This window comes from Monomorium pharaonis, chromosome 9, assembly GCF_013373865.1.
Source record: "Monomorium pharaonis isolate MP-MQ-018 chromosome 9, ASM1337386v2, whole genome shotgun sequence".
In the NCBI taxonomy this organism is placed as follows: domain Eukaryota; kingdom Metazoa; phylum Arthropoda; class Insecta; order Hymenoptera; family Formicidae; genus Monomorium; species Monomorium pharaonis.
This window is the reverse complement of record NC_050475.1, coordinates 14,245,547-14,260,118: the sequence shown is the minus strand read 5'-3', so window position 1 is coordinate 14,260,118 and position 14,572 is coordinate 14,245,547. Positions and strand designations below refer to the sequence as shown.

The 14,572-nt window shown below is 32.3% G+C and overlaps 1 protein-coding gene across 6 annotated transcripts in view; it reads left to right on the top strand.

Moving 5' to 3' along the window:
- Positions 1-149: 149 nt before the first annotated feature.
- LOC105830797 (glutamate receptor-interacting protein 1) overlaps positions 150-14,572 on the top strand; it is a 136,043-nt gene continuing 121,620 nt past the window's right edge. For 3 of the 6 annotated variants that reach the window (XM_012670384.3, XM_028193285.2, XM_028193283.2), the window contains exon 1: positions 153-484. The gene's annotated coding sequence lies outside the window, so the exon portion shown is untranslated. Of the gene's footprint in view, positions 485-14,572 lie in introns of all 6 variants that reach the window. The other 3 variants (XM_012670385.3, XM_012670382.3, XM_036291788.1) reach the window with 2 other exon arrangements.

Genomic DNA, 14,572 nt, shown 5'->3' with positions numbered 1-14,572 from the left:
GAGAGCGTAGGAGAGGAGAGAGGAGCGAGAGAGAGAGAAAGGAAGAAAGAGTCGAAAGACAGAGAAGGAGAAAGAAGAATAACGCTCTTAAATATATTTAATCTAATATAAGTATTGTGTTAAACCAGACTTATTTAAAATATTTATAAATAAATACGTAGGAAAGAGTAAGCTGTAAAGTATTTAATAAGAAGCACGGTCTCTCATTCGTTATAGCGACTACAGGGCATCTGCGCGGCAGGGCCGCAGGTATTTCTTTATGCCAAGTGAAAGCGCGTGGATATCGATCATATAAATAGAATTGTTTGTCTACGCGGAGATGCGGCCCTATATAGGAGGAGTTATTTTTGAGTGCTGTATCGTGACTCGTTACAGTTCTGCGTTTAGTTCTACGGGGTTTTAGCCGCGACCAACAGTGCGACGGTTTTTCATGTGCTGTGTCATATAATAGAACAAAGAAACTGAGATGCAATTAATTTGATATGTGAGCGAAAATTATTCTTGATTATGCTATTAGAATTTGATTTCTTATATTTGCATTGCTCTTCTTGTCTTGTTAGTGAGAGGTTTGTGTTTTCAATTAAAATGATGCTTCGGGGAGATTCGACGCGCGCGCGTACACGTCTGACGCGAGCTATTTCTTATCTCTTCCAATATCTAATAAATTGTCCAAAGTTGATACATTTATGGGATTGAGAAACCACATATGCGTGTATATGTATGTGCATTTTATTCCCATAAATATGTCAGCTTTAATAAATTTGTTATACTGACCAACAAAAAAACAACACAAGGACAAAAATGATAATTTTTAACAAATTTTTTGGTTTAAAATATGATCCGGTTTATCAAATTACTTTTTACGTTACAAAATTTTTTTTTTTAATTTATAGTTGAAATTACAAAAAGAGCTACTTACTATATTTTAACATATTATTTATAATGATATATAACGTGTTTAAAAAAATGTATTGCAATCAAAATTAAATATGTTGTTAAGATTTTCAATTCTGTGAGGTTTAGAGAGAAACTCGTCGATTGGTTGTGTCAATTATAGTTTAAAAAAATGTGCACTCAGAGAAAAAAATCGTACTAGCAACTAGAAATTTGGAAAAAAAAAACATTTCGACTATGTATTTTAAAGTTGTAATGAGAACAATAAATAAATTCTATAAACTAAGGTGAATAGGAATCATTTATTGGATTACAAAAAAAATGTATATACAAAAATACAAAATAAAACAATATACGCGACGGAAAAGTTGACCAAACTGGGGCTTGAATTCGGGAACTTTTCGCCTAACATTTAGAATGTTATATTGCGACTATTTTAACACTCATAATTATTCCAATCATATATGAATACTCAATCTTAAAGCCCTATATACAAATATACAACATCAACGCAATATATATATATATATATATATATATATATATATATATATATACATATATATGTAAATGTTTTTAAAAAATATATATTAAACAAAGTGATAAAGCTTCTTGAAAAATGCATTATTAATGCAAAATGTACATAATGTATAAAATGTTAAATGGTTAATTAGTTATGATGACATTATGCTTTATTAATTCTAGGACGCCAAACTTTTTTTGCTCATGTGGTTCAGTTAGAATATCAGTTAGAATCTGTAAAATCCTGTCGGATATTATGATATGCAATTCTGGTATGATTGTTATTAATTTGTAAACCTCTGGTTTTTTTTAATAATAATTTCAAATAGAATAGAAACATACTATTAAAAGTAAAATTTTATTAGTTACATTGTATAAGATAATTGTTTTAAAAAAGTGTTCCTATGATGAAATGTACAAGTTTTTGACAGAATCTCTTAGACCAATGTCTGACATACTAGAGTAAAAAAATTGTTGTTAAAACTAGAAAAATGTATCGTCATATCTTATTTGTGTGACGTTTATATAGCTACTATATAATGAAATTTACTCGCTAGTTCACTACTAATTAATAGTATACAAAAATTATTATAGCAACTACATTTTTAAATATATATTTATTGTAACCATTTCATTATTAAAACTAATGGTAAGTACTAGAATTTTACAGTTGTCAAATTATAATTGTTAGAACTATTTCGTTTTCTTTCATTTTTATTTATGTAGAATTTATTACATTAAAACTACCACTTATATACGACTTACATATTATTAAGGACTTATGAAATATTTGTTATTTTATTTAATATAAAATTTTAATTCAAAGATAACTCGTTTACTTTGATGTCAAAGTTAATAAATGATGGGTCAATAAAATTGATATTACAATTTATAGATGTTCGAATTCTTGTACACAAATTTTTAAAACAATTCATATATAAAGATTTTTTATACAATTTAAATTAAATTGTAAATTTTGATATTGGTTTAATATTTAGCGATGTAAATAGTTTAAGTTTAAATAATGTAATTAAAAGATATTTAGTGATTTCATCTCAGCATAACATGAATACAATTTCATAAAATATGGATTTCCAACAATTATGTATATTTTATATCTATTTTTGGTGGATTAGTGTATTTTGGCATATTATAATTATAACAGGCCATATATTGAGAAGTTTTATTGCAATAAAAATAAAGTATGTGTTAAAACTTTCAAACATTAAAAAAAGTTTATGTTTATAAAGATGACACCATCACTTTAGCATCCCAATCAGCAAGCAATATTTTATAAATGTTTTTTAAATATTTATTTTTGATTATTTTTACATTATTAGCGTTTATTGTACAAATAATATTTATTTAATATTTATTAAACATTTATTTTATATAAATTATTTATTTTAAATAATTATTTAAAAAATATTTATAAAACGTTTATTTAACGTTTATTTAATATTTAAAAATTATTAATTTCTTATTAAAAATAATAGTTTAAGAAAATTATTTATCTAACATTTATTTAATGTTTATTCAAAATTTATTTTAAATTTAAAAAAGTATTTAAAATAATATTTAAAAAATATTAATTTAATATTAATTTAATATTTATATTTTAATAATTAATTATTAAAAATAATGATTTAGGGCAAATATTTATATAATATTTAATTAATATTTATTTAATATTAATTTAAACATTTTAATAAAACGTTTAAAATAATATTTACATAAGATTTATTTAATATTTATGTAACATTTATCTAAACCTTTAAAAAATATTTTAAAAAATATTTAAAAAATGTTTATTTAATATTGATTTAATATTTATGTTACAACAATTAATTGTTTGAAATAATGATTTAGAGCAAATATTTATATAATATTTATATAATATTTAATTAATATTTATTTAATATTAACTTAACATTTTAATGAAACGTTTAAAATAATATTTACATAAGATTCATTTAATATTTATGTAATATTTATTTAAACCTTTAAAAAAACATTTTAAAAGATATTAAAAAAATGTTTATTTAATATTAATTTAATATTTGTTACAATAATTAATTAATTAAAATAATAATCTAGGACATATATTTATATAATATTTAATTAATATTTTTAGAAATGACATCTATTATTTATTTTTTTACGAACAGAGCAAAAATAGATCTTTTCATATTTCACATACTATTTCGCATATGTAAAAATTAGTAAAAAATTTATATATAATATAAATATAATACTTTATATTTATATTTATTTATAAAAATATAAGTTAACTATACATGTTTCATCCTTCTAATAACATCTATTGAAATAATGTATACCAAATATGTGTGCGTTAACATAAAGTATTCATGGATCATCACGAAGCATTAGGATGCGTACGATCTTCGAAGTTAAGCAACGTCGGGCATGGTGGACACTTGGATGGGTGACCGTTTTTTCAGACGCAGAAATTAAACATGTTCTAACAGGTACTCTGTGGCTTGGGTGAAACATGTATAGTCTTCTTTCCTTTACAAAATTATCGTAGAAATTTATTAGATTGGTAAGGTTACGTTGAATTTATCAAAATTATTAAATAATGCAGTCAATTTTTTGCTTTTGTTGTAAATATGTTTAGTAAATATTTAAAAAATCATTTACTAAATGTCAAAAAAATATTTTCTTAAATTTTAAAACAAATATTTACTAAATGTTAAAAAAATATTTGTCCAAACATTTAAAAAAACGTTTTTCTAATTTAAAAAAGGGAACTTATCTCATTATTTTTAACGTTTTCAGAAATGTCTTTTAAAATGTTTTTTAAATATTATAAAAAACATTTTTTTAATATTGTTTTGCTGATTGGGATGATTAAAAAAACACAAATACTTATGTTTTTTCAGTCATGCTAAGTGCTCTTTAGTGGTTATTATTTGGTCTATTGTACATTTTGTTGCCTTAGTCCCTTTAGAAAAATTAATGACTATGATCAATTAAGCTTAAAACTTAACACAGTTACACGAAAAAATAAAATACAAAAAATAAAAATTTCTTTAATGTGAATTTGTAGCCTATTAGTGACTTTCTTTCTGCTTTAAGGGGTTATATCTATAAAAAAATTGTTTTCTTTTTACATTTTCTTGAAGCTTTAAGTTTCGAGAATATATCTTGAAAGTTTCACGTCGATGTTTGCAAATATGACGGAATTACAGAGAGTTGAGTAAAACAGGATCGAGCATTCGAGTGCTCGAATTCTACTACCTGACGCGGCCAAACACCCGAAGATTACAGTCCGCGCGAACACAGCATTCTCCTGTATATGCTTGTTTTCGGAGGCACTGGACTGGTTTCGAATTTCTATTGTTCGTTGTTATATACCTCATATGGCCCCAGAATTACCGACTAAAGGCAAAGTGTAAAATTCGGCTGTTAACAATAGTAGAACTAAACTTTAAACTTTAAACGCGTTTTTCTCGAAACACGGTTTTCAAAGACGGTGACGAGATCTCAAAAACCAATCAATGGATTATTCTCAAATTTTTACACAATACTCTCAGAAATATTCTTTTGTCGGTGACGATCTATTTTCTTTTATTGACCTTCATTAAAAATAAATAAATAAATAAAAAGGATGAAAATTTTTCGCTATTTTTAAATTTCAATTCCAACTCGTCGCCATTTTGTAACAAACAACAAAATCAACAATCGGTGATCGTCACCGACAAACCACGACTGTTAGCTTAAAAACATCATTTGTTTTGTTCTTTTTGTTTTGAATGGATTGTTTAGGCGGGAAACTGATTACCGCAAAATGCGTTTTTCTAAACTTTGATGTGTGCCGGCGGTCATATTTTTTTCCGTCACCATTTTTTAATAAAAAAATTTTTTTATATTATCAAAATATAAGTCGATAATCACATAAAATTTCATTTACCCGTTTAACTTTCTGTATTAAGGAATAAAATGTCAAAATTAGGCCGTCTAAGTAGGTGTAACTCTTTAATTGCGTAACTAAATCTCTGTAAAAAATAATGAAAAGTAATATAAGTACATAACCATTGGAATAAGAATAAAGTATTCTTACACAATTTGTTGGAATGTCAATTTTGATACCAAAATCTTTCTCGAAGCTCGAAAGATATAAAAGTTTCTAATTTGCTTATTGTTTATTGTAATAACTTCTGCAAGTATTTATTCTTCAGCGTGTACCAACATGCAGTCACCTTGCCAGCCCGTTTATTAACAATGAAATATATATTGGAAATTTGCATATCTCTCGAGCAATTTAATCAAGATAAACTTAAATATCCAAACTGCACTACAAAATAAATATAAAAGAGGAAAATAAAAAGAAACAATTTTAGGAAACTACAAACATATGAAGTGATGGTAATGTTATTAATAATACACTTACTATTGTTTAAACTGTACAATTTGTGAAGAAAAATTGTACAAATAAAATTCTCGCTTTTAACGAATTCTTAGCAGAATTTATGTAGAAAAAAGCATGAATATACGAAATATAAGTTTTTATTTCTTTAATTAACAAAACGGATCTTGTTTTTATCGGTACTAGACACAGACGCGTGCTTTGAGCGCGCTACTTTACTTTTTACTTTTGAAAAATAAATCACAACGATAATTGTATAGATATAATATCTATACAAATTTAACAGCTGTCAAAATTCAGTCGCAATGATAGCTACTCTTGCAACACGAAGTAAGCACAGCGAAAGAACCAATCGGCATCGCGGAAAAGCGACAACAATAAACTTCGAGAAATGCGAGCAATCGACTTTACATGCCTTTTTTTTAGATAGGATTCGCATGGTGCGATGTTTAGTTTCCGAGAAATAAAGAGGTTCCAATTTAGGAAACTGTTCCAAATTCGGTGCCTTTCCTCTAATAAATTCTGTACTTTATTCTTGTTTCATTATATATACATATACTTTTTACTAATTTTTTAAGAAATTTAATAACGCAATTATAACAAAAGTAAAATAACTAATTATATCACAAATTTACACAAAAAAAAAATATTTAATTGATTAATACTTATTTAATTCTTTTTGTATACTTGTGCTGAGTTTAATCACACAGTCATCGGTTTTTCTAAAATGTCGAAGCAATAAAATTTACAATAGAGCAACTAATTAGTCATAAAATAGTACTAAATATTAATGTAAGTTTTTTTATTGCTGAAGTGGCTATGTTACCTTTATAAATATAAAATAGCTGTTCTTTCGATTATGACTTAAAAAATTCATAATTAATGTAGATTTTATTATGTCAAAGTTACGACTCTTTTTATATGTATCATATTAATTTTTATGTGTATCCTTCGTGGATATTTGGGATCCAATAGAGCTCGAAAAAGAATTTGACATTTTACATCTAAGTTTAATTTATTTCGAAACTTAGACTTTGCGCGCTATTTATCTATAATTCAAGATTTCCTGTACGCGTCTTGACACGTGACATAAGCCGCAGTGTATGTTTGTAGCAACTAAACACATAATATGTGTTTAGGTTTGAGGTCTACTCTATCCCCCTAGTGTGACCAAGTTGATTATTCAAGTAACAGTTTTCATAATTTTATTTGTTACTTTTGTGCTGTAACATTAACTACACGATATTCTATGAACGTTCATTTTGTGTCCATTTTACGTCCACACGTCCATGGACATGAAATGGACGTCCATCGTATGTCCGATTTCAGACATCCATCACAGGCCAATATTTGAACGTTTATATGTTATCCGGTCTTGAGACCGTATTCATATTATCGATTTTTAATTATTAAAACAGTCTTAATTACTATCTCAGTACACACGATAATTTTCCAGACCCTTATACAATGAGTCCCAGTAAACACAGAACTGCAGCAACATTACGGCAATGTTATGACATTGTAGTAATATTACAACAATATTACAAAATTGCCGCAATGTTGCTGCAATGTTCTATGTTTGCTGGGGTCGTTCGTGTCCGTCCTTAATTTTTATCATTTCTACAAATATACAGAAATTATTAAATGATTCGTATGTATTATAATACTTTTATATTTTTCGAAAGTGTATGATTATATTTTATATATTAAAAACTGAAATTATATCAGTATATAAATGTTATAATTATAACCGACAATATTCCAAGAATATTCCAAGATATATATATTTATATATGTAGTATTTTCAAATTTTATCGGTGTCTATAATTTATATATAACTTGAATTATAATTACAATGTCGATCTGTATTATTAATAAGTAAATATGTATATATATTGTTACGTTCGCCCGGCAAGTCTGCTTCGCACAAACACTCGCGCACTTCCGCACGAAATAAGAAAGACACTCTTTACTTGTGAAACTCTTTAATATAACTTGAAAATACAAATAATCGTACACGAACAGAGAAACGGAGCACGTCCGTACGTTGACAGCTCCGGATCTGACGAGCGCGCCCGCGTAAACAACATGGTTGCTAAGGAGGACGCCGCGCAGCTGAGAATCGAAATGCACCGAGCGTCCAGAGTGATCGTAACACTGCCCCCCCCCCCACCCTCTTCTAGATTGTCGTCTTGACAATCCTAGAGGGCAGTTTCCAAGCGGTTACATGTTTCCCTGTAGGCGTCAGGATTCCGGAGTGATTCCCTGCTCTACCCTGAGCTGTGGCTTTAGGTTACTGGACTACACTTCCATTCCTGTTCTGCATTTCTGGGATTTTTGTTCCTTTTCCTCGAGTCTCCTTTCCGGAGGCAGCCAACCAGGCTCTCCCCCTCAGCTTAGGGAAAACTCTTCAGGAACTCCGTTTTCAAGACTGCGTGAACCTCCTCACTGTTGCTCTCCGTATCTGCTGCCGACATCACTCCTCTTCGAACAAGGGGAAAGTAATTTTCCGTGGACTCCTCTCGCCCTACGAGAGTACCCTTGTCCCCGTCTCGGCATTCGCCCAAAGTCTCACGGAAAACCACGGTCAAAAACCGTGAGCGAGACGGTCTTCTTAGATCTTTTTCTTCTTGGAAAGACTACAATATCGATATCTTCAAAACAACTCTCGAAGAAAAATCTTTTCGGAATACCCTCTCCAGGATCGAAGACCTCCCTTCTAAAAGAGAAAAACAAAAATTTTCCGCAATAAATTGTTAAAATTTAAAATTTAAGCCCCCCCCCCCCCAAAAAAGATCATTCTTTTCCAAGACGGGCGGCCTCCGGACTCCGATTCGTCCCAACATTATTAAAAATCCCTCCTCAAAAAAGGAGCCAGCCTATTCGCATGAACCATCTTCTTTTTATGCCTGAATGTCTTTTGAATGCAATAAACATCACTTAACTTCTTAACCAACAAAAAGGGCACTTCCCAGTCGCCCTGCAACTTTGGAGCTTTTCCTTTAACCCTCCGAGGGTTGTAAAACCAAACTCTTTCTCCCTCCTGAAAAAGAATCTCTCTAGTTTTTCGATCATAACGGGCTTTCATTTGAGAAGATTTTAAATCCTTTCCCTAACACAAGAATGGATTTCTTCCAACTTCCCTTGAAAATTTTCCACAAAATTTCCTCCCGAAGACAACTCCACTTCTTGAAGTTTTGAAGGACCTACTCGTAATACATCCAAGGGTAATCTAAGATCTAAGTGCGAAATAAAGCTCTTCAGGAGTCATTCCGGTAGACTCATGTTCGATGATCTATAAGCCAAAAGAAACATAGGAACCCAACGATCCCAATGTCTCTGGTTTTCAGAAACAAATTTCGCCAATTAATTCGTTATTTTCTGATGCTGACGATCGTCCTGTCCATCAGACTGAGGATGAAGTGGAGTAGTTCTTGTTTTTCTTATTCCGAGAAGTCTCATCAATTCCGAGAAAAGCTTGAATTCAAAATTTTTCCCTTGATCCATATGGACTTCCACAGGCACTCCATGCCTGGAAATAAACTGGTTAACAAAAACATCACTCACTGTCTTCGCCTTAAAATTTTTCAGAGGAAAAGTTTCCACCCATTTTGTGAACCAATCAACGATGACGAGCAAAAATCTATTTTCAATCTTAGCTGCCGGATGAGAACCGAGAATATCCATCTAAAACCTTTCCAAGGAAACTCTAACATTATAAATTTGAAGAGGAGATTTCCCTTTACCCAAGGGACCCTTTTTAGAAATACAGATTTTGCAAGTTCTGTACCATTCCTCAACGTCCTGTTTGCAGGTAGCCCAGAAGAAACGCTTGCGTATCTTTTTCAAAGTCTTATTTATTCCAAAGTGTCCACCAGAAGGAGAGTCATGTGCTTCCTGCAAGATTTCCTTAACTCGTTTACGAGGAACAATAAGCTAAAGAAAGTTGGATTTAAGATTTTAAGCTTCCCATTTCCTATAGAGGATCCCGTCTTTCAAAATTAAGGCATCCCAGTACGACCAGTAAATCTGAGAAGAAACATCCCTCGAAGAAAACTCTGTGCGAGGAGACGAACTCCTTCCTCCTTGCCTCGAAAAAAAATCAAAATGCTTGGATCTTGTCTCTGATGTTTACGTCAGTCCCCTAAATTTTCACCTTCAAAAACGATGCGAGCGACTGCCTTACCCTAAACTTCAGCATCTCTTTACTCAACTTTAGCACAATACTCACAACCATGCGTTTCATATAACCGTCTGGACAATCCGTCCACGTTTCCGTGACACTGTCCTTTCCGATGAACAATATCATATTCGTACTGCTGTTTTCTAGCCAGCGAGCCAATTGTCCTTCCAAATCTCTAAAATACAAAAGCCATTGTAACGAAACATGATCCGTATGGATCAATAATTTATGTCCCAAGAGATAATGACGAAAACATTTAATTGAATCCACTATCGCTAAAAGTTCACGGCGAGTTACACAATAATTGCGCTCGGCTTTACTTAAAACACGACTAAAATATGCAATAACTTTCTTCTTCTCTTCTTAACTTTAAGATAAGACCGCGCCTATTCCAATATGTCACATTTTCAAGTTGGAGAGTCCGCTTAATAAACCCGTCAGTAATTATAGAAATAAATTGCGCACAGGCGATTTTATCAAGAAGTGTGTACGGACATTCGGAGTAATCGAGGCGTGAGAGTCTTTCAAGATCCAAACCAAGCGCGGCCAAATCCTCCCCAAATTTCTGTCTTCGGTTTGTAAATTGCGTATAAAAATTCTGAGACAAATGCCCCTCTCCGAAATGTAACTCAAGCTTCGATTTTAATTTTGCGAAATCAAGATTATCTATATTCTGCACTGTCTCGAGCACGAAACGCGCCTTTCCCCGCAGGCAAGGTGCAAGCGCGATAGTTTTAACCGAGTCGCTCCATCGATTTGCAGACGCGGTCACATTGAATTGTGCAAAGAATTTTTGTAACGGGGCCATCGTATCAGGCTTTAATTTAAACTCGTTCTCCTCCTCTGCGAGACGCGAGCTTGAATCCCCGCACACTCTAACAACAGATTGACTTATCTGGTTTCTTCGGAGACAAAAGAGCTCTTTCTTGTGTTGCTGCTGCTCCGCCTTCCTCCGAGCTTGCTCGACGTGCTCTTGGCGTAACTGCCGGATCTCAAGGAGAATGGTCTGCAACGTAGCGGCTTCCGCCGACATGAGCTCCGAAGCCTGTTCGCGAGCCTTACTCCTAGTGACAGGCATCCCGGCTTCCTCCTCCACAGGCGTGACACTAGGACTGGTTCGTGCCGGCGTCCTCGATAACATTCCTTTTGACCGAAGCTTGTTGTTTATTGTTCGAGGCCCGGACGAGCTCCCAAAGTGTTACTTTCGCCCGGCAAGTCTGCCTCGCACAAACACTTGCGCACTTCCGCACGAAATAAGAAAGACACTCTTTCTTGTGAAACTCTTTAATATGGCTTGAAAATACAAATAATCGTACACGAACAGAGAAACAGAGCACGTCCGTACGAGTTGACAGCTCCGGATCAATCTGACGAGCGCGCCCGCGTAAACAACACGGTTGCTAATAAGGAGGACGCCGCGCAGCTGAGAGTCGAAATGCACCGAGCGTCCAGCGCGATCCTAACAATATATATACACAATATATTATATAATATATACATAAATCTCTTAATTACAATAATTTAAAATATTGATTTCTTATATTGTATTTTGTTTCATGTATTAAATATATAATTTGATTCTGCATTTCAAATTTATTATTGCTCATAAATTTTTCTTTTATATTTTTTAAACACTATTTTAGCAATAATTATGAATACTAGAGCACTAAAAAATATGTCCATTTCAGGTCCTTTTTCGGATGTTCAATGGACGTTCAAAGTTGTGAACAACGAGTGTCCATAAGACGTCCACTGGACATCCGTCGAACCTTTTTTGGTTAATTAATGGACGTCCCGATGTCCGAGCTCGGACGTCCAGTGGACGTCCATGTGCTATCTGGGAATATTACAATATAAGTAGATGTTTACAATCACTCTAATTTTTTTAAAGTGTAAGATATATGCATACATACATGTGTATATATGTATGTACACACACACACACACACACACACACACACACACACACACACACACACACACACACACACACACACACACACACACACACACACACACATACACATACACACATATTGTATATATTACAAAAAATTTTGTTAGCACTTATAATTAAATTTATATTAGAAGATAAAACATAATAATACGTACATTGATTTATACAAAATATTATTGTATGCCACCGCATAATATTTTATATGACTCAATGTATGTTTTATTATATTTGATCGTTATTAATACAAAAATTATAATACAAATTTATTTACAATTTCTAACATAATTTTTTTTATAATAAAGTCTTTTTTTTTTTCAAAAAATTCAACGTTATGTTTTTCCTAAAATGCTTTCAGTTTTTTTGTAAAATAAATACTTCTACGGAAATGGACTTGGTTAGGAGGTGTGAGAGCGAATGTTCGTATGGCGGTGATAGTGCGTGGATAGGATAGAGTTAAGTAGGTATTTAGAGATTTAGAATGAAAAAATAAAAGTGAATGGGAAGAAAGAAGAGTAAAGTTGCTGGGAAATTCAAGGGAACACGATAAAAGCAGAAAGGAAGAATAGAAGGCGAGCAGAAAGATCGCAGCTAGGGAGGTTATGATGCATAGGCGAACGCGGAAAAATGTATAGAGAAGGAAGAAAAGAAAAAGAGGCGTTTGTGGCGCTGCCGCTGTAAGCTACTCACCCGAACCGAACTAAAATGCAATATGGCCGTCTAAAATCAACATGGCCGTACCCATATAGCACAGAAACCTTTCAGAGATATTTCAGAAAAGTTTTAAGTGAAAAGTGAAACATTTCAAAAACGTTTCCAAATGTTTCTGAGACAGCTCTGAGATAGCAAAATGTCCGTGATGCTTGCACTTAAAACATTTCTCAAAGTGTACTGAAAGGTTGCTGAAACATATCTGCAACCTTTCTGAATGTTTTCAAAAAGGTGGCAGATATGTTTCAAGTGCAAGCATCGCGGACATTTTGCTATCTCAGAGCTGTCTCAGAAATATTTAGAAACGTTTCTGAAATGGTTCACTTTTCACTTGAAACATTTCTGAAATATCTCTGAAAGGTTTCTGTGCTATATGGGCACTACACGCAGAAAAAAGATTCGTTACCGAAATTAAAATTCTTAGCCATGACAGATGTGTCTTTAAGACACAATAATAAATACCACGTAGGCCCCAAGAGCTCACTACGAGCATAGGTTGCTTTAGGCAACACTATAGCATAGGTAGATCCGTTTTCTGTCAACGTGGTCTGCTTTATGTAGCTTTTGGAGTGTGAATTGCATTACGAGAAAGGTGCCGCGTGCGTCACCTAGTGACGGTCCGCGAACTATGTATGTGCTGAATTATTTCATAAAAAAGTTTTCAAAGATAACTCAACTAAAAATTTTCAAGATAGCGTGTGAAAGATGTCGAAAATAACTCAACTGAAAAATTTATTAAATTATTTTATGTGAAAGGTTTCAAAAATAACTTTCTTGAAAGTTTTCAAAATCTATGTTATGTGAAAGGTTTCGGATATAACTCAAATGGTAAGTTTGTAAAAATATGTCAAATGAAATGTTTCAGGGATAACTCAACTAAAAGTTTCGAATTTATTGCATGTGAAAAATTTCAGAATAAAAACTTTTGAAAGTTTGTTAAATTGTTTCATGTGAAAGGTTTCAGAAATAATTAAACTGAAAGGTCTGTAAAAATATTTCATACGAAAGGTTTCAGGGATAATTTATACTGAAAGTTTAGACAAATTCTTTTCATACGGGAGATTTCAGAAATATTTTTGTTGAAACATTTCAAATGACATATTACAGAATTCTTTCAGAATTGTTGCACATGAACTGTGAAAGGTTGAAACCTTTCTGAAAGCTTTCTGAAACAATCTGTGCTATATGGGTAGTAGCCGTAGGTTCGGGAACAAGCAAAGCACGAGCAAGCGAGCGTCGGCCGAGCATTATCATTCTCAAAGAAGGAGGTTATTTCTTATGTAGAACAATTTGAAGCTGATGGTATGTAATCGCAATTCCGCTTACAGAGACAGCTCTTTTCTCGCTGCGATTTAATTTGTGGTGTATAAAGAGATTGTTTTTTTTTACATCAGTAGCTGTTCCAGTTTGTACACCAACCTTCAACACCATATAGAATAAAGATGCTGTCAGAAGAGTTAGATGAGGGAACTACAATTATAATCAAGACAAAGTAATCTGTGATCACATTACTTAGCCTGTTGCAAGTTGCGAAGAAGCAGCTGATTAGACGTTGACGTAAAAAAGAGCCTACAATTAGTTGAACTTTGGTCATCATTTGTCGAAGTCAATGGACATCAAGACAAATCACTCGAATACAAACTACTTTCCAGTATATCGTAGCGTAAGAAAGAGCAAGAAAATTGTATTGGAGGAGAAACAACGTGATTTAGAGAATAAGGTGCTCTGTCACATAGAAATATGTAATGGTTCCACAAAATAAATAATTTCAAAAATGTTATCAAATATTATTAATTTGGATGTGTACGTGTGTGCATGTGAGTACGTGCGGATCAATGGATGGGAAGGGGAGTGAGGTGAAAGGGGAAAGAACGGCCATGTTGCATTTTAATTCGGTTCGAGTGAGTAGCTTGCAGCA